The sequence below is a fragment of the Bombina bombina genome, chromosome 1, assembly GCF_027579735.1.
Source record: "Bombina bombina isolate aBomBom1 chromosome 1, aBomBom1.pri, whole genome shotgun sequence".
In the NCBI taxonomy this organism is placed as follows: Eukaryota; Metazoa; Chordata; class Amphibia; order Anura; family Bombinatoridae; genus Bombina; species Bombina bombina.
The window spans coordinates 449,790,595-449,812,907 of record NC_069499.1 but is presented as its reverse complement, the minus strand read 5'-3'; the positions used below and the strand labels follow the sequence as shown (position 1 = coordinate 449,812,907).

The 22,313-nt window shown below is 38.0% G+C and overlaps 1 protein-coding gene across 1 annotated transcript in view; it reads right to left on the bottom strand.

The window, feature by feature from the left end:
• The window catches only part of DYNC1I2 (dynein cytoplasmic 1 intermediate chain 2), a gene marked incomplete in the record, with an annotated part of 278,955 nt that extends 268,071 nt beyond the window's left edge, over nucleotides 1-10,884 (bottom strand). The window contains 1 exon segment of the mRNA XM_053698430.1: nucleotides 10,792-10,884.
• Between the last annotated feature and the right edge of the window lie 11,429 nt (nucleotides 10,885-22,313).

Sequence of the window (22,313 nt, the reverse complement as noted above, 5' to 3'; positions counted from 1 at the left end):
TAGGTAAAAATGCTGCAAATATTTTGTATCCTTATATAGAGTAGCAGACTCTAACATGCAGCTTGGGCCGCTAAAGAGTAATGGATAACAGTGTTACCTGCTTCAACAAGTGCTAATATTTCAGGTGATGCCGTGAGACTTAATCACCGACGTATGCTTCAGTGTGGTAATGGACCGCTTTATCGAAAAACTCCAATCTCACCTCTCTTGTCAAGTTACCATTCACCGTGAACAAACACTGTGGCTCAGACTACACAAACAGGTACCGATGGTAGCGTCTTACTATTTTCGACGCGGATTTCGGGACTCCGTACCTTTCTCAAGGAATGTGCAGGTACTTGCGGGGAGGTGCTGTTTAAACCTGAATTAGTACATACCTATTGGATGTTAGCAAACACACCCCCACTCGCATCACACATTTACACATGAAGTTGTCATTATTGCTTAGCTTGAAAGTACGAATGTACTTAAAACTCACGAATAGTTTCCCAAAATAATTCAAAATAACAAAAGCACCAGTATTGCTATCATAAAGAACATACACAAGCCTATAATGCATCAAATACCTAACAAAAAAGTGCACCCCTCATGAGTAATTCTAACTAACTGCAATTAGCATACGGGAAACTGACTACCACTCAGTGGTTAGTACAATAAGATCACATATTTATTTTACCTCATTGCAATTATAGCCTTAAGAAACCTACAACAACGATCCCCATTGCCCACTAAGTAGGCTAATCGAATATTGAGACAGCCAAGAACCACTGGTAACAGTGATTACATATCAGTGACGTGCACTCATAGGAGGCAAGTGAGGCACTGCCGCACCTGCCATTTGGGGCAAATTGAAATAATAAAAAAAAAATTTATTTAAAAAAAAAAAAAAAGTTAATTTTTTTTTCTTCAAACTTTATAATATTGCGCAATAGAGGCAGCTGGTTCTGCTCTCTCTCTATTGCGCAATATTTTCAATTGATTTTAAGACTAGCTGCTCTGTTGCACCACCCGGTGGTGATTGGGAGCTGCAGCGCGGCTGAAAAAACTATTAAAGAGGCATCTCTAATGAGGCCTCGTATTTTCCTGGGAGCCAATCAAGTCCGGTCATGTATTTTCTCCTGGTGATTGACAGCACCAGGAGAACGTACTGACCGGAGTTGTGTCCCTGCTGCACTGTGCATGCGCAAAGAACAAACAGTGTGGCGGGAACAACAGTGACAGAGAGACAGTCCTGCCTGTTAGTCACTGAGCAAGTGAGCACCAAACATCCAAAAAACACAGAGGAGAATCCGGATTGCGACAGCATATCAGCTGCTGCCTGCCCCTGACTGAGGAGCGGACGACAACCATTACCCTGCAAGTAAGAGACTGACTTATGTAATAATACTAATAATGGGTATGCGGCCTAGGAGGGGGTAAAAAAGAAGTGTGCACTGTCATTTTTTACTCTGACCGTTAGTTACTAGTGCAGCAGGGAGCTTGCCTTAGAATTATTAACCGGACCGGTACTCATCATGTGATCATCTGATTCTGAATCAGATGATTACATGCCTGAGGACCGATCCGGTTAATAATTCTTTAAATTAGCAGGGAGCAGTGGGTGGAAAATACTGTCACTCACTGTGTGTGGCTGTGGCTGCTAGGAACTTAAGATATCGAGGAGACAGGAGAGGAACTTGGAAGTGAGTAAAGCTGGCTGCTGGTCCTTTTATGAATGAGTCTCATTCATACAAGCACCAGCAGCCAGCTTTACTAACAAGTTCCTCATTCCGTTTTTTCTTTAAGTTGCTAAAGACTGTTCCCTCTCATTCATACAAGCACCAGCAGCCAGCTTTACTAACAAGTTCCTCATTCCGTTTTTTCTTTAAGCTGCTAAAGACTGTTCCCTCTCATTCAATGAGAGGGAGCAGTCTTTAGCAGCTTAAAGAAAAAATGGAATGAGGAACTTGGAAGTGAGTAAAGCTGGCTGCTGGTGCTTCTATGAATGAGAGGGAGCAGTCTTTAGCAGCTTAAAGAAAAAATGGAATGAGGAACTTGGAAGTGAGTAAATCTGGCTGCTGGTGCTTCTATGAATGAGAGGGAACAGTCTTTAGCAACTTAAAGAAAAAAACGGAATGAGGAACTTGGAAGTGAGTAAAGCTGGCTGCTGGTACTTGTATGAATGAGAGTTTGCAGTCTGTAGACTAGCAGCTTAAAGAAAAATATTCTTGAATTAACACTATTTATCTGCATTGATATAGGAGATTAGATATCATCCAGGTTTGTGTGTTCCTTGTGGAATTTTAATGCTTCTTTTGCACTGCACTGTGGCATGACACAGTAAGAGATACATTAAAATAAATAAATACTTATAAGAATATGAAATCTGGGGTCTGATAAATAATAAATGATTCACTGACTCATACAGCCCATAAACATAATTTGGATTGAATCATCAATGACTTCTCTATACATTTTACAATAAAGTGACATTTTTTTTTTTTGTGGCATCTAAAAAGAGGGATATTAAAAACAATGTTCCAGTGCTGAATAACATACTATTTAATTTGTAGGCTTGTGGGTGTGTGACAATCCACAGAAAATTTAAGTCCACTTTCAATATCAAAATTAAAGGTACATTTTTTTTATTGTATGCCTAAAAGAACCTAGGTTCTAGGGGCTGATTGGTGGCTACATAATGCATACTTAACCTCTCTGCAGGGTTTAATAGAAAATGTTCTATTAAACCCTGCAGAGAGGTTTGACACATTTTCAAATCTTTACTAAGGTATTTGTGTCTCATGCTCATCTGGAGTGGTTTAGGAGTACCAGTTCGGTTATGTGTTTAACCTCACTGGAGGGTTTAATAGAAAATCTTGCTATTTTATGTGATTGTGTTCATGTAGTCAGCCAGCAAGACCATGAAATACTATATTATATATATATATATATATATATATATATATATATATATATATATATTACTATATATTATTACCAAGTATTTCATGGTCTTGCTGGCTGACTACATGAATACCATCACATAAAATAGCAAGATTTCTATTAAACCCTGCAGTGAGGTTAAACACATAATCAAACCGGTACTCCTAAACCACTCCAGATGAGCAAGAGTATACTTTTGACCTTTTTTATTCCATGCTTTTCTAGAACCATATCTGTATTGGTAGGTATATAGACACTGGATTAGGTAGCTATTTTATACATAGGTATATTACGTATCCTAGCCAGTGCCTCACCAACCTCTGACCTCACTGCACGTCACTGTTACATATATGTACGCTCAAGTAGAAAGCGGAGAGTAACATCCCACGTCGAAAAAGAGAAAAGAATAGCATCCCAGTCTGTCTCAAGAAGACTCAAAAATTCCACCAAATAACAGAAACATATCATTCTTGACAAAAGAATATAAAAACAAAATAGTTTTTACGTGCTATATATAAATTTAAAGGGGCAGTCCTTGCCTAATATCTCTAGTATTACTAAAACATACAGTCACTTTAATTGAACTGTACTAGGGTTTGTATTTTAAAAGGACCAATCCCCATCCTTTATCTTCATCTAAACTAAATATGATCCATAGTAATTGCAGCCAAATTAGATAGTGCTTGAATTGCAAATTTACAAAATCTTAACAGAGAGACCTCTATGTATAGTGTACTATATACCTTATAACTGTATATATGGTATTGAACGGTCTTAGTATAGAGAGAAGGTTTAGAATAGGAAATTCAAATGAAATTGCCAAAAGAGATATCCCTATTTAGGCCTTTGGGGGCCATAGTGTCTAGTTGCCTAATCCACTGGGCTTCTTTCCTGAATAACATTCTCTGTCTATCCCCACCTCTACGTAATGGGGGTACCCCATCAATGATTTGGAACCTCAACTGACTTTTGTTGTGTGCAACTCTAGTAAAGTTATGTGCCACAGGTGCGTCTTCGTCATATTTACCTATGGCTGCTTTAGGCTGACGTATCCTGTCACGGACCGTTTGAGTGGTCTCCCCCACATATGCCAAACCACATGGACATTTGATTACATATATTACATATTTCGAATTGCAAGAAAACCTCCCTTTAATGGGAATCCTTTTTCCCGAAAGGGGATGAGTGATATGGTCACCTTGTTGCATTGAGTGGCATAAAGCGCAATTCATGCAAGGAAAAGAGCCTTTTTTTGGTAATTTTGATTGGTTTCTTCATCGAACCCCAATCTGCACGTATCAGTTCATCTCTTAGATTTCTATTTCTCCTGAAGGAGAACAATGGAATGTCAGGAAAAATATTGCCCACTTTGGTGTCCTCTCTCAGTAGATGCCAGTGTTGTAATATCATCCTCTTAAGAACTTTACTATGAAGACCAAAATGGCTGACAAATGGTACAGAGAATTTTTTTGGTTCTCGAGGTTTTTTTAATTAACAGACTCTGCCTATCAATATTCGCAACCTTATTGATATTATGTGTCAGGATTTCCATTGGGTAACCTCTATTCAAAAAATGTTTTGACATTTTGTCTAGTCTTTGTAAGCAAATAGCTGGATCATCCACAATACTTTTAGTACGCAGCAACTGACCCAGTGGGAGATTCTTAATTAGAGAGGGAGGATGGAAACTCTCATATAATAGAGTATTATTCCTGTCTGTTTCTTTAGTGAACAAGTCACTTCTTGATTTGTGATCTACAATCGATATAGTATCCAGGAAGCTCACTTGGCTATAATTGCAATAAGGTAAAATAAATGTGATCTTATTGTACTAACCACTGAGTGGTAGTCAGTTTCCCGCATGCTAATTGCAGTTAGAATTACTCATGAGGGGTGCACTTTTTGTTAGGCATTTGATGCATTATAGGCTCGTGTATGTTCTTTATGATAGCAATACTGGTGCTTTTGTTATTTTGAATTATTTTGGGAAACTATTCGTGAGTTTTAAGTACATTCGTACTTTCAAGCTAAGCAATAATGACAACTTCATGTGTAAATGTGTGATGCGAGTGGGGGTGTGTTTGCGAACATCCAATAGGTATGTACTAATTCAGGTTTAAATAGCACCTCCCCGCAAGTACCTGCACATTCCTTGAGAAAGGGACGGAGTCCCGAAACGCGCGTCGGAAATAGTAAGATGCTACCACCGGTACCTGTTTGTGTAGTCTTAGCCACAGTGTTTGTTCTCGGTGAACGGTAACTTGACAAGAGAGGTGAGATTGGAGTTTTTCGATAAAGCGGTCCATTACCACACTGAAGCATACATCGGTGATTAAGTCTCACGGCATCACCTGAAATATCAGCACTCGTTGAAGCAGGTAACACTGTTATCCATTACTCTTTAGCGGCCCAAGCTGCATGTTAGAGTCTGCTACTCTATATAAAGGATACAAAATATTTGCAGCATTTTTACCTATGAATGTGGAGCAAGTTGTGTTTCTTTGAATAAGGGATACTGTGAATGAAATACAAAGGGTGTGAGGTTGGTCCATTATCACAAGTATATCTCCCTGTACATTGTCTAGTACATCTTATATCTGTGGCCAGTCACACGACAGTTTCTTTGGAGGGACATTTAAAGTCACAACATTGATATTTTCATCTCAAGTTTCAAGTAGTGTCCAATTACATATGTGGTGTATGTGCTTTTGGTCTCTCCGTGAATTGCTAACCAAGGATTACAAATGTAACATTTTTTTTTCATTCTGTGACTGTTTCAATACACTATTAATAAAGTAACCGGAGAATAATTGCAACTGTAATATAACAGACTCTTTCTAAGCATCCGGAATAAAGTGTGATACATTTATTGCAGGAACTTTTCCAAGGTCACGGATAAAGTGGATATTTTTCTATTTGCTACAACCCTGTTGGGTTCTTATGTGATATAGTCACTTGATTGTTACAGGCTGTGCTTGTCTTCACTCCCTGGGGACGCCCTGGGAGTGTGATTATTATTCTGTTTATTTCTATTTTTTATTTTTCATATTATTGCTGATTGGTTGGTACGGATGTTGTTTGGTGGATGGAGTATGTGTGGATCTGAGTGAACTTTCATTGAACACTCTCCTATGTCATTATTTCATAGTGTGAAATACTGTACTTAATTAAAAGTACTTTGTTGAAAGATTTATAAGACTCAGTGGCTGGGATTTATTGTATATTATATTAGTATTTAGTCTTGGACCGGACTTTTTCCCATGCCAGAGCATACCACAGTTTAGATTTAGGAGGTGGTGCGGTCACTTTTCATTATACATTTTATTTATACGTCTGTCTAATTTTTTTAGCCCATGGTTTATCTTCCCACCATAATACTACAATTCTATACCCGAATCTACATATATAACAGTACTTTACTCTGAAATTGATACGTAGGCTGATCTCTCTGTAGTGTATGATAATTACTAATTTGAAAAACTGAGGTTTGTTTTACGCCCTAATCAATCACATAGGTAGCATTACCATACTGGAACGACCTTTGGCGCTTAGATCTATGTTAATTCTAGCTATTGAATTGTATGTTATCATTCATGCCCTTTGAGATTGTCGGTTATAACGATATGTATTCTAACAATATTGTAAACTACTGTATCTTGCTCTCACAGGTTGAGAACTAATATAAGTGACTACGCTGTACTATTTTATTGTTTACCTCAAAAAAAAAAAAAAAAAAACACTGACCTGTGCTCTGGCTGCCAGCGGGGAAAAAAAACAAAACAAATGTGACCTGAGTGTACAGAATCAGGATTGTGTGTCCGTCCAGGTGATGGCGCTAATATGCGCAAAAGGATGCCAGGAGAGGCTTAAACGCTGTCGCTGCAAAATCTACAGTACTGTACTGAGCTACGGTAAAGCTGCTTCCGCCAAAAGATCAAGCATGTGGGATTCAATTCATACAAACCAAGTGTAAAATGTATGATCAAAAGTTTAATATAAAACCTTTTAAAAGTATTGATAAAACAGTCATATTTTTTATGCCTGATGAAACCGCTGTGTTAGCAGAGAAACGCATTACATCACATTGTGGCACTGAATGTTTCAACCCTTTGTTTTTAGCAATACTTTTAAAAAGGTTTTATATAAAACTTTTGATGTTCATACATTTACACTTGGTTTGTAGAAATTGAATCCCACCTCCTTGATCCTTTGGAGGAAGCCGTTTTACTGTAGCTCAGTGAGCTGGAGCACTGCGAGTCTCCAGAACGCACCTATCAACACAACAGAGTCCTGCTACACATTGTTAGTACCTTGCACAACCATTACTTTTGCTGGTCATTTAATTACTTTTATGCACATGAAGCACCCTCTGATTTGTTAGTATAGGATTCTTCATTACCCTTTCGTGAAGTGAGATTGGAGCTGCATCTGTATTGTGCATCCATAAAGGAACAAAAGAAAAAAAGGGCATAAGGATTTGTCTTTATATTACACAAGTTCATCATTTACAGTATACATACTGTGATTCTGGATATTGGGACTCTATTTCAGAGAAAAGTTTTAATTTTGTGTTTGAGTACCTGAGGTGAAGGGAAGTAAAAAATAAAATATGGTTGCATAAGTGTGCACACCCTTAAACTAATACTTTTTGAAGCAACTTGATTTTATTACAGCACTCAGTCTTTTTGGGCATGAGTCTATCAGCATGGCACATCTTGACTTGGCAAGATTTGCCCACTCTTCTTTACAAAAACACTCCAAATCTGTCAGATTGCGAGGGTATCTCCTGTGCACAACTCTCTTCAGATCATCCCACAGATTTTCGATTGGATTCAGGTCTGGGTCATTCCAAAACTTTAATCTTCTTCTGGTGAAGCCATTCCTTTGTTGATTTGGATGTATGCTTTGGGTCGTTGTCATGCTGAAAGATGAAGTTCCTCTTCATGTTCAGCTTTCTAGCAGAAGCTTGAAGGTTTTGTGCCAATATTGTCTGGTATTCCAAACTGTTCATAATTCCCTCTAAATTGAATAAGGCCCCAGTTCCAGCTGAAGAAAAACAGCCCCAAAGCATGATGCTGCCACCACCATGCTTCACTGTGGGTATGGTGTTCTTTTGGTGATGTGCAGTGTTGTTTTTGCGCCAAACATATATTTTGGAATTATTGCCAAAAAGTTCAACCTTGGTTTCATCAGACCATAACACCTTTTCTCACATGCTTTTGGGAGACTTCAGACGTGTTTTTGCTCAATTTAGCTGGGCTTAGATGTTTTTCTTCGTAAGAAAAGGCTTCTGTCTTGCCGTCTACCCCAAAGCCCAAACATATGAAGAATAAGGGAGATTGTTGTCACATGCACTACACAGCCAGTACTTGCCAAATATTCCTGCAGCTCCTTTAATGTTGCTGTAGGCCTCTTGGTAGCCTCCCAGACCAGTTTTCTTCTCGTCTTTTCATCAATTTTGGAGGGACATCCAGTTCTTGGTAATGTCACTGTTGTGCCATATGTTCTTCACTTGATGACGGTCTTCACTGTGTTCCATGGTATATCTAATGCCTTGGAAATTCTTTTGTACCCTTCTCCTGACTGATACCTTTTAACAATGAGATCCCTCTGATGCTTTGGAAGCTCTCTGCGCACTATGGCTTTTGTGTAGGACTCGACAAAGAAAATGTCAGGAAAGACCTACTAGAACAGCTGAACTTTATTCAGAGTTAATAAGAGGCACTTTAAATTATGGCAGGTGTGTGATGACTTATTTAACATGGTTTTGAATGCGATTGCTTAATTCTGAACACAGCTACATCCCCAGTTATAAGAGGATTTGCACACTTATGCAACCACATTTTAGTTTTTTTTGTTTACTTCCCTCCACCTTAAAGATTTGAGTTTGTTTTTCAATTGAGTTGTGTAGTTTATAGGTCACATTAAAAAGGTGGAAAAAGGGATTACGGGAAAAGTGCCACAGGGGGGGAATCTGAACATACAGTTGAGCAAACTAACCCACTGTTATAGGATGTATCGATGTGAGGCAATTAAACATTGTTTTGATTTAATGTTGCATTATGTTTTATAAACTATGTTGTAAACTTACAGATATTCTAATAAAGCTTTTGAAAATAAAAAAAAAATAAAAAAAGGTGGAAAAAGTTCTGAAATCATTTATCTTTGTCTAATTTTTTTTTACATCACAGAAACCTGACATTGTATAGATATATATATATATATAATATAATATAATATATCTCCCGTCCTTCCACCTAGTGACATTTATCTTATATCTAATGCTCATATTGATATATTACTTATTTGTATTTGTCTAATATAGAGAGCCCCCTAGAGGAACTTAGTGTTCCTACTCTTCTTTATTATCCCCATATATTCCATTCAGCGTCAGACAAAAACTCGAAATTAATGGACATAAAACAAGTTGGGGTAGAGACAAAATAATATAATATGTACTTTAATTACTTTACCTGCAAATGTATACTGCAGTGCCTCGCTATTAACCCTTTCTTTTTAGTTTCTGAATAGTAAAGCTCTAACTCCTCCTACACATTTCCTTCTATGACTGTATCTATATCTATTGTTGTTTTGGTAGAATGCAAAAATGCATAGGGATTATCTGCTGGAGCATGCCTAGAAGCTGTGAACTCAGTTGAAATACAATACCTGTGCCTAAACACTGGTGGGGGGGGGAGGAGTTGGCTTCTCCATGCAGTTTAGCTATGTAATTCATTTTTTAAAAAATACTTGCCAGCAATTTTTAAACATTTTTTTAATGCAAACTATTTTTAATTAATTAGCCCTTTTAAGATATGCACAGATCTAAACCTGTTGTATGTCCCCTCTTCGGCAAAGAAATGACAATGATGTGGGCAGCACAATTTAGCCAATCACATGTTGCACAGGTCAAGTGATGTGCTCATATGAAGAATTGTTGACCTAGATGAAAAGTGACATACACAGCAGACCAATGATATCAGTTAAAAAAAAAGTAAATCACATATTGCTTCATCAAATAAAGGGAGCTAGCAATAAGGAATACACCCTCAGCAATTGCTTATGTAGAATGCCAAGTAGTCACTGGTCAGAGTGTTTAAAAATATATAACACCACATTTGAGACTATAAACAATTAATACTTGCAGCTTTGTTTTTCATGTTTGTTTGTATTTTTAAAAACTGAAGGAATTTTGTAGTTAAGAAATCCCCTTTTAATTAAATTAGATTGAATGCAGTTTCCTCTAGCTGACAGCTGTGCTTCCTATGCTCAAAGATTTTTAACAACATGAGCTCATGATATACAATGAGTCAAAGCAGCCACACCCCAAGTCCTGATGTTTAATCATTAATTCCTGGAAGGGAAAAGTGTCCCAAAGCATCATTACAGCTTTGCAGAATAAAGAAATAATGAGCGAGGGTCTTGTGTGCTATTGAGACTTCCAGAATTTAGAGAACTGTGTCTGATTGCAAACAAGTAACATAAAGAAAGAGAAGAGTAATCAGCTCTTAGCTGTCAGAAAGGAATGCTCTGCAGTCCTCTCTGGCAGCCAATAGGCTAAACACTGGGAAGAGGTGTGCAGTTTGGTACCAGGCCCTGATCAATAGAATCAGAGCAACAAAAGAGCATTTGCTGCTGTAATGCTGGCACTTTACCAGGTGCCCGTAACGTGACACGATGACGTAAAACACGTTTCCTACCCACGGCTTATTGGCAGTATCTTCTAGCCTTGGCATTAACCCCACAGCACTGAGAATGCCCCGTCGCCTGTTTGACAATGGTAGTTCCGAATCCAAGCAATGTAGACAAAGTTCTAGTGTACAATGATCCGTGCCCTGTATGGTTCTACATTTAGCAGCCTTCACTCACCTTACTGTACCCTCACTGCTCACTTGTACGGTACCGAACCGCGCCCGCAAACAACCACTTATGCTGCCAGTGATGCAAAATCTACGGCAACCGCGAAGGGACAAATCAGCTACAGCGCATCTAATATGACGTATACGCGAGCGCACTGAAATGGCTGTCAAATTGCCTTTCTGGTTTGACGTTAGGATAGTTTAGTGACATTTAAGAAATAATTTTATGTCACAGCACATATCAGCAATTCTGTAGTGAATTTAAAAATAGCTGCATACAAACTCAATTTTTTCAGTTAATGATTTTCAAAACTCTGCCAATTATGTTTACAAACTTACATAAAGTCTTGGCATGTGTATCTTATGTCCCTTACGTGTGGCCAATTAGAGCTAGTTGTATATGAGTTTGTGCACTGCTCTTAGCATTTACTGAGTATTATGTACCTGGTTCAATTATTTCACAGCACAATAGTTACAAAGATTGAAAAGGAAAAATTATTTTTTTTACCCCTTAATGACCACAGCACTTTTCCATTTTCTGTCCGTTTGGGACCAAGGCTATTTTTACATTTCTGCGATGTTTGTGTTTAGCTGTAATTTTCCTCTTACTCATTTACTGTACCCACACATATTATATACCGTTTTTCTCGCCATTAAATGGACTTTCTAAAGATACCATTATTTTTATCATATCTTATAATTTACTATTAAAAAAATTATAAAATATGAGGAAAAAATGGAAAAAAACACACTTTTTCTAACTTTGAACCCCAAAATCTGTTACACATCTACAACCACCAAAAAACACCCATGCTAAATAGTTTCTAAATTTTGTCCTGAGTTTAGAAATACCCAATGTTCACATGTTCTCTGTTTTTTTTTGTGCAAGTTATAGGGCAATAAATACAAGTAGCACTTTGCTATTTCCAAACCACTTTTTTTTTTCAAAATTAGCGCTAGTTACATTGGGACACTAATATCTTTTAGGAATCCCTGAATATCCCTTGACATGTATATATTTTTTTAGCAGACATCCCAAAGTATTGATCTAGGCCCATTTTGGTATATTTAATGCCACCATTTCACCGCCAAATGAGATCAAATAAAAAAAATTGTTCACTTTTTCACAAACTTTAGGTTTCTCACTGAAATTATTTACAAACAGCTTGTGCAATTATGGCATAGATGGTTGTAAATGCTTCTCTGGGATCCCCTTTGTTCAGAAATAGTAGACATATATGGCTTTGGCGTTGCTTTTTGGTATTTAGAAGGCTGCTAAATGCCACTGTGCACCACACGTGTATAATGCCCAGCAGTGAAGCGGTTAATTGGGGAGCTTGTAGTGTTAATTATAGCTTTAGTGTAGTGTAGTAGACAACCCAAAGTATTGATATAGGCCCATTTTGGTATATTTCATGCCACCATTTCACCGCCAAATGCAAACAAATAAAAATAAAACTTTACATTTTTCACAATTTTAGGTTTCTCACTGAAATTATTTACAAACAGCTTGTGCAATTATGGCATAAATGGTTGTAAAAGCTTCTCTGGGATCTCCTTTGTTCAGAAATAGCAGACATATATGGCTTTGGCGCTGCTTTTTGGTAATTAGAAGGCAGCTAAATGCAGCTGCGCACCACACATGTATAATGCCCAGCATTGAAGGGGTTAATTAGGGAGCTTGTAGGGTTAATTTTAGCTTTAGTGTAATGTAGTAGACAACCCAAAGTATTGATCTAGGCCCTTTTTGGTATATTTCATGCCACCATTTCACTGCTAAATGTGATCAAATAAAAAAAAAGTTCACTTTTTCACAGATTTTTAAACAAACTTTAGGTTTCTCACTGAAATTATTTATAAACAGCTTGTGCAATTATGGCACAAATTGTTGTAAATGCTTCTCTTGGATCCCCTTTGTTCAGTAATAGCAGACATATAGGGCTTTTGCGTTGCTTTTTAGTATTTAGAAGGCCGCTAAATGCTGCTGCGCACCACACATGTATTATGGCCAGCAGTGAAGGGGTTAATTAGGGAGCTTGTAGGGAGCTTGCAGGGTTAATTTTAGCTTTAGTGTAGGTATCAACCTCCCACATGACACATCACACCCCCTGATCCCTCCCAAACAGATCTCTTCCCTCCCCCACCCCACAATTGTCCCGCCATCTTAAGCACTGGTAGTAAGACTGCCAGTACTAAAATAAGAGTTTTTTTGGGGATTTTTTTTTTTAAATAATAATTCTGCTCTGTAGGATCCCCCCTTATCCCCCAACCTCACCGATCCCCCCCAAACAGCTCTCTAACTCCCCCCCTCTCTGCCTTATTGTGCGCCATATTGGGTACTGGCAGCTGTCTGCCAGTACCCAGTTTGAAATCAAATATGTTTTTTTCTAAATTTTTATTTTAAAAATATTATTTTCTGTAGTGTAGCTGCCCCCTCTCAACCCCCAACCTCCCACCCTCTCCCAGATAGCAAAAATTAGTAATGTTCCCACCCTCTCTCCCACCGAGTACCACCTTACACACTTACATTTGTTCCATAGTGTAGGGTTCCCACCCTACACTATGTGCGCGGGTGTGCGCGTGCACGCTCGCACACCCGCGCATGCGCGCGCACTCGTCCCGCCCCCCTTTCCCACCGATGGCCGCCCACCCGCCTCCCTGGATCAGCTCCCACCCACCAATGAACATGGCCATCGATGGCCGATGCAGAGAGGGCCACAGGGTGGCTCTCTCTGCATCGGACGGCTAAAAAGTGTTATAGCAGGATGCCTCAATATCGATATAACATGAAAGCAGTTGGAAGTGATCAGGATTGCTTCCACTGCTTTCAAAGACCAACGATGTACGGGGTACGTCCTTGGTCGTTAACTGCATGTTTTTGCAAGACGTACCCCATACATCGTTGGTCGTTAAGGGGTTAAGGGATACTAAACCCAATTTTTTTCTTTAATGATTTAGATAGAGCATGCAATTTTAAGCAACTTTCTAATTTACTCCTATTATCAAATTTTCTTTGTTCTCTTGTGAGCTTTATTTAAAAAGCAGGAATTTAAAGCTTAGAAGACTGCACATTTTTTGCTCAGAACCTGGGTCATGCTTGCTTATTGGTTTGCTGTTGCCACCAATTAGCAAGCGCTATCCAGGGTTCTGAACCTAAATTAGGCCGTCACTTAAGCTTTAAATTCATGCTTTTTAAATAAAGATAACAAGAGAACGAAGGAAAATTGATAATAGGAGTAAATTAGAAAATTGTTTAAAATTACATGATGTATCTAAACTATGAAAGAAAAATTGGGTTTAGTATCCCTTCCTGCATTACTTTTCAACATTAATCTTATTCAAGCTTTTTTCCTCTTGCCCCATAAAAAGAATCTCATAATTTAGATTATTGTACAAAGATTTTAGTAAAGTTAACACATTTCCATTAAAAACAAAATGCCCAGTGTTGTTAACAAATGATCCATAAAAACATACACCTAGATTACGAGTTTTGCATTAGGAGGGGTGCTAACGAGCAGTTTTCCCTCACCGCTCACTTGCAGACAGCGCTGACATTACGGGTTTTTAGAAACCCGGCGTTAGCCGCAAAAAAGTGAGCCAAGAGTAACATTTTGCTCCACAACTTAGCTCAATACCAGCGCTGCTTACGTTAGCGGTGAGCTGGTAAAACGTGCTCGTGCACGATTTCACCATAGGGATTAATGGGGGAGAGCCGGCTGAAAAAAACCTAACACCTGCAAAAAAGCAGCATAAAGCTCCTAACGCAGCCCCATTGATTCCTATGGGGAAAATACATTTATGTCTACACCTAACACCCTAACATGAACCCCGAGTCTAAACACCCCTAATCTTACATTTATTAACCCCTAATCAGCCACCCCTGACATCGCCGACACCTACATTTTATTATTAACCCCTAATCTGCCCCTTCGGACACCGCCGCCACCTACATTATACTTATGAACCCCTAATCTGCTGCCCCCTAACTACATTTATTAACCCCTAATCTGCCGCCCACAACATCGCCACCACTATAATAAAGTTATTAACCCCTAAACCTAAGTCTAACCCTAACACCCCCTAACTTCAATATAATTTAAATAAATCTAAATAAAATTACTACAATTAACTAAATTATTCCTATTTAAAATTAAATACTTACCTATAAAATAAACCCTAAGATAGCTACAATATAACTAATAGTTACATTGTAGCTATCTTAGGGTTTATTTTTATTTTACAGGCAACTTTGTATTTATTTTAACTAGGTACAATAGTTATTAAGACAAATGTACCTGTAAAATAAAGCTTAACCTAAGTTACAATTACACCTAACACTACACTAAAGTACGAAGAAAAAACCCCACTAAATTACAGAAAATAATAAAATAATTACAAGATTTGTAAACTAATTATACCTAATAAAAAAAAGCCCTACCGTACACTAAATTACAAATAGCCCTTAAAAGGGCCTTTTGCGGGGCATTGCCCCAAAGTAATCAGCTCTTTTACTTGAAATAAAAAAGTACAAATACCCCCCCAACATTAAAACCCACCACCCACACAACCAACCCTAATCTAAAATCCACCCAATCCCCCCTTAAAAAAAATAACACTAACCCCTTGAAGATCACCTTACCAGGAGACGTTTTCACCCAACCGGGCAGAAGTGGTCCTCCAGACGGGCAGAAGTCTTCATCCAAGCCGGGCAGAAGAGGTCCTCCTATTTTTTCTACCTTAATTCCGATTGGCTGATAGAATTATATCAGCCAATCGGAATTGAAGGGACGCCATCTTGGATTACGTCATTTAAAGGAACCTTCATTCAGTTGTCGGGCGAAGAAAGAAGAGAATGCTCCGCATCGGATGTCTTGAAGATGGACCCACTCCGCGCCGGATGGATGAAGATAGAAGATGCCGTCTGGATGAAGACTTCTGCCCGTCTGGAGGACCACTTCTGCCCGGTTGGGTGAAGACGTCTCCCGGTAAGGTGATCTTCAAGGGGTTAGTGTTAGTTTCTTTTAAGGGGGGATTGGGTGGGTTTTAGAGTAGGGTTGGTTGTGTGGGTGGTGGGTTTTAATGTTGGCGGGGGATTTGTACCTTTTTTTTTTTCAGGTAAAAGAGCTAATTACTTTGGGGCAATGCCCTGCAAAAGGCCCTTTTAAGGGCTATTTGTAATTTAGTGTAGGGTAGGGCTTTTTTTTATTTTGGGGAGCTTTTTTATTTTGTTAGGGGGATTAGATTAGGTGTAATTAGTTTAAAAATCTTGTAATTATTTTATTATTTTCTGTAATTTAGTGTTTGCTTTTTTTCGTACTTTATTTTATTTTATTTAATTGTATTTAGTTTAGTGAATTAATTTAATTATAGTGTAGTGTTAGGTGTAATTGTAACTTAGGTTAGGTTTTATTTTACAGGTAAATTTGTCTTTAGTTTAACTAGGTAGTTATTAAATAATTAATAACTATTTAATAACTATTTTACCTAGTTAAAATAAATACAAAGTTGCCTGTAAAATAAAAATAAACCCTAAGCTAGCTACAATGTAACTATTAGTTATATAGTAGCTAGCTTAGGGTTTATTTTATAGGTAAGTATTTAGTTTTAAATAGGAATAATTTAGTTAATGATAGTAATTTTATTTAGATTTATTGTAATTATATTTAAGTTAGGGGGGTTAGGGTTAGGGCTAGACTTAGGTTTAGGGGTTAATACATTTAATATAGTGGCGGCGACGTTGGGGGCGGCAGATTAGGGGTTAATAAATGTAGGTAGGTGGCGGCGATGTTAGGGCCAGCAGATTAGGGGTTAATAATATTTAACTAGTGTTTGCGATGCGGGAGTGTGGCGGTTTAGGGGTTAATATATTTATTATAGTGGCAGCAATGTCCGGTTCGGCAGATTAGGGGTTAAAATATTTATTTTAGTGTTTGTGATGCGGGTGGGCCTCAGTTTAGGGGTTAATAGGTAGTTTATGGGTTTTAGTGTACTTTTTAGCACTTTAGTTAAGAGTTTTATGCTATGGCGTTGTAGTGTAAAACTCTTAACTACTGACTTTAGAATGCGGTACCATGCTTGACAGGAGAGGGTCTACCACTTACTTTTGGTCAGACTCACAATACTGGCGCTATGCAAGTCCCATTCAAAATATAGGATACACAATTGATGTAAGTGGATTTGCGGTATTTCCGAGTCTGGCCAAAAAAGTGAGCGGTAAGCCTGTCATTTCAAGACTCGTAATACCAGCGGGCGTTAAAAAGCAGCGTTGGGACCTCTCAACGCTGCTTTTTAACCCTAACGCAAGACTCGTAATCTAGCCGATAGTTTTTGATGACAAATAACAATCATAGGCTCAACAAGCCTACCCAAAATGTCCTACAAGTTTAAGCTTATCTAGTTTGTAGGATAGCATTATGCTTATCCCAGGCATTCTTGATGTCCCCTACAGTGTATGTCATTACCATCTCTAATGGAAGTTTATTCCATGAATCACCCACCCTTTCTGTGGAAGAAGTGCTACTACTCTTCAGCTTGAGATAATCAACCATTGTTCTTCATTTTTTCTTTTTATGAAAAATACTCACAGCCTCAGCTTTACTAAGCCCCTTAAGATACTATCATATTACCTCTTTCCTTCTCCCCTCTAAGTTAAATATATTTAGGTCATTAAGCATTTCCTTGTAAGTTTTATTCTTTTAGACCATGAACCATTTTAGTAGCTCTCCTTAGAACAGATACCAGTTTCCAGTGTGTTTATGTCTTTCCCTTATTGAGTTAAATGCCATTTTTTAATCTAATGTTAATATTGCTGAATCTTTACTTAACTGTTCTTTAATTTTATGGGGAGGGGTTTTTGTTTTTTTGGCCCAAATCTAAGAATTTATATTGTTCTATTATTCATAAAACCTGTTTGGTAACTACTTATCATATTAGGTATAAACTATTGAAGTTTAGATGCTAAAATGTTGGTTAATATTTTATAGTCATTGTTTAATAATGATTTTGGTCTTTAAGAATCTAAATGTTCCGCATCCTTACCTGGTTTTGTGATTAACATTATTGAGGAATTGGTAAATACCGTAGATGGGATTTTATTTCGTAACATTTAATAATTAAACAGAGATCATAAAGCTGGTGCAATGTCTTCATTAAAAATGTTATAATATTCTATAGGTAAGTTATCTGAATCTGCTGCTTTACCAAACGGTAGTTTGTTAATGACTTGTTACTTTTTCTACTGTAATGGGAAGATTATTTTTTATTGACTGTTCCGATGTTATTTTACAATCTTGTATATTATTCTAAAACTTATATTTATTTACAGAGTTAACTTCTGTTTTTGAGTAAATCCTTTCAAAATACTGTTTAAATAAATACATTTTTGTATATTTCATTTTAACTATGTTTAAAATGGAGATACATTTTGATTTTCATTGTTTTTTTATTTTTTTTACTAACATCAATAATGTCCCTGAAATATTTCCATGCCTGTAAATTGTACTACTCATTTTAAGTTCTTGTTGGATTTCTTGTGAAATAAAACAATTATCTTGTTCTTTCCTAATTTTATTTATAAAATCTATTTTATACAGTTATTAATTTATTTGATAATTGTATCTTCCTTAAATTATCTGTTCCCTAAATGTGATTGTATTGGCTAAAACAGTTTTTTTTTTTATGCTTCCCAGAATGTTTCCAATTTTTCTTTATACCCAATATTCTTTTGTAAATATTCTTACCATTTTTATTTTAAATAGTTATAAATAGTTATTACATTTTATATTATTTAAAGATTTTTGTATATAGGTATAAGGATAATTAAACGGGGGCATGATCTGAAATTGTAATTTGTGCAATAGCAACCTCTTTCATCTATTCAGCTAGAACAGTAGAAATAAGAAACATATCAATTTCTGAGCTTGTATTATGAGATTTTGAAAAGCATCTATTCTTTCTAGATTTTATTTTATATTAGAGAGATAAAAATCTGTTTTCCGTTTCTCTCCTCTATTTAATGTGTGTGTATATATATATATATATATATATATATATATATATATATATATATATATATACACACTGCAGGGAGGGTTCCAGCACTCTTCTTTGTACTGTGTCAGCAGCCGGGGTGCACTTCAAAAAATCAATATAGAAAAACAAGCACGGGGAAGGCACTCACCGTTTCAAATATAACCTTTTATTTCACAGATTAACGTTTTCGGGGTTGCCCCCGTCCTCAGACCAACAGAACACATAACAAACTCACCCTTTTATGAAAGTCCACATCACCGCCTAATTGCCGACAGCTGTTCTCCCAATGCGTACAGCACACACAACTGCGCATGCCCGGACACACTACGGAGCCCAGCAGAGAGCAAAATTAAGCAATTATCAAACCCATCACCATAGTAACATAACACCACCGTGTCCTATACATCTACGATAACAATCGCATAGAGCCATAATCTCATATAACTAGCTAACAGTCCAAATGAGCGCACCAATAGCTACACATTGTATAACTTAGCCTAAAGCCAGGTAAATTCATCATCATTCCCTTAAACGAACAGAACTACTGTTGCCTAGCAACCACACAACATTACCCAGAGCTAGTAAATGGCTAGTATACACCTGCCCACTTCCTCTGAACATGCCACTCGCACCATTCACACACAGATACACACCTTACCTACTACCAATCATACTAACAATCAAATACAAAATACACATACAACAACTTAGAAATCTAAATTGCTACACACTCACGCAACTTAGCTACATGCCCTAAACATCCAAAACAGCCCTCACCAACATCATCATAAACTCATCTCGTAAATTCATGACAAAAGCATAAGACATCATATCAATATTCCTTCTATATGTACTACACCATCTTATGCTGTAATAAAACACTAATAGTGTATAATCGGCACAAGTGCGCGAACCTGCACTACCTATTGTTACCTCACTCAGGATCAAATTGACATTGGGCATTTAAACCGAGCAACTATACCCCAGTTAAAACATAATGCACAACCTCTATATACAATAGCCAAGACCATCCTAAAAACATCCATACCTACAGACCAACCACCTACCACTACTGATACACACTAACCTTCAGGCACAAAATACATACCCTACCCCACATTAAAACCATACCACCTCCAAGTCTCACACATAATGCTCAAATCAACAAAACACATAGTCATTCAAATAAACTATAAAAACCATACCCAAGTATTCATACACCCAGCACAATACCCCTTAACCATACATTTGCAGGTATACACACACACATACACTACATACTCTATCCCATGCTGACCCAACCAAATATACTATTATCAACCCCACTCAACCCATCTTCCTCTCATCTCCTTATGTTATCATACAACCAATCACCTACACCAAAACAACCAATCCCCCTTACTCGCTCATCAACATACAAACCATCCAGACCCAAACCACATACTCAGGCTATAATGCCCCAACCACTACCAATCATTCCATATCCAATGATCCATCTCAATCACTCCCCAACTTCACCCTTCAAACATACAAAAACAAACCCAATCAATCATACACATGTTCATCACAAAAAACATTGGTAGTCCATGGACATGTTAAGGCCCTTCGGGTGCATTGTCTCCAGATTATAAATCCATTGCAGCTCTTTCTGTAACAGGCGTGTTGACCTATCACCACCTCTCTGGAATGCCGGTACATGGTCAATGATAATATATCGCAAATCTTGCACCCCATGTCCATTCATCACGAAGTGCCTCGCTACAGGTTGTTCTGAATCGCCATTCTTAATCGCACTCCGGATGGCCGATCGATGATTGGCCATCCTAGTGCGAAGATCATCTTGGGTTTTACCCACGTAGAATTTGCCACATGGACAATGTAGCAAATAGACTACGTGGGTAGTGGTACACGTCACCCTATGCCGAATCCAAAACCTCTTGTTAGACCATGGATGTACAAAACTGGGACTCTGAGTCATCCCTCTGCATGTTGTACAACCACTGCAGCGAAAACAACCCATTTTCTTCGGGCTCAGCCACGTTTGCAGGTTGTAGCTATCCCTATTGTCAGGGCGTAATAATCTGTCCTTCAAAGAACTGCCTCGTCTGTAGCCAATCATTGGACTCTCCATCCCCATAAAGGGGAGTGTTTTATCAGATTTAATAATGTTCCAATTTTCTTTTAATGTAGTAGAAAACCCCACCCTTTCAGGTGCAAAGGTAGTACTAAAGACCATACGTCTAGCTGCTACTTCTCGGCTAGTCTTCACCAAGGCTTCATCTTGTGTCATATTTAATGCCTCTTGTAGAGCCTTGTTAGTGTGAGCACCCCCATAACCACGTTCCTTAAAACGGTCTCTCATCTCTTCAAGTTGTACTACCTTCTGTTGTTCATCAGTGTTGTTACGCACAACTCTTTTGAATTGTGAGCATGGGAGTGCCTTTTTTAGACTTGGTGGGTGGCAGCTGGTTACTTCCAATAAGGAATTCCTATCAGTTGGTTTTTTAAAAAGGGTAGTACAGTAACCCCTATGATCCTTGAAGATCCTCAAGTCCAAAAAATCAACAGAGTCACAATTGGATGTCATTTTGAACTGTACTCTCAAATTTACCTTGTTCAGATCTTCATACCACTGCTCAAGTTCTCCCTGGGTACCACCCCAAATGATAAAGAGGTCATCAATATATCTCCGAAAGAATTTAACTCTCTTATCCTGAAAAAGTTCAGTCTGTACAGACTCGAAATCTGCCATGAATAAATTCGCAAAGGATGGGGCCACATTGGACACCATCGCAGTGCCAGAGACTTGTAGGTAATAGTTTCTCTCAAACTTAAAGTAGTTACACTTCAGGCAAAAATCCAAGAGTTGGAGAATCACATCAACTGGTGGTCCAATGTAGGGGCTTTTGAGTAAATGCTTCTCAACTGCCATCATGCCCAAATCATGAGGAATAATTGTATAAAGGCTGGTCACATCCAGGGTGACCAGCACATCAGAAGGTGAAAACCTATCCCAATTTTTCAAAAGCTTGATAAGTTCAATTGAATCCAGCAAAAAGGATGGAACATTCTGCACCAGTGGTTGCAGGAGGGAGTCCACATAGGTGGCCAATGGCTGTAGAAGCGAACCCCTGGCCGAGACTATAGGTCTGCCAGGGGGATGAAGAGGGTCCTTGTGAACCTTTGGAATAGTATAGATCACTGGTCTCACCGGGAACTTAGTCACCAAATAATCATGAAGTTGTTTATCCACTGTCCCCTCAGTCAGGATTTGCTCAATAAACCCATCAATCCTCTCTTTAAACACATTAGTCGGATCCCTCGGTAATACCTGATATGTGTTCTCATCCAGGAGTTGCATGAGGATCTCAGCCCTATAATCCGTATAATCCTGAATTACCAGGGCACCACCCTTATCAGCCTCCCTAAACACCAATTCATGGTTAGACTGTAAATTCTTAAGGGCCGATCTTTCAAGAGTAGTGAGGTTGTTCCGAACTA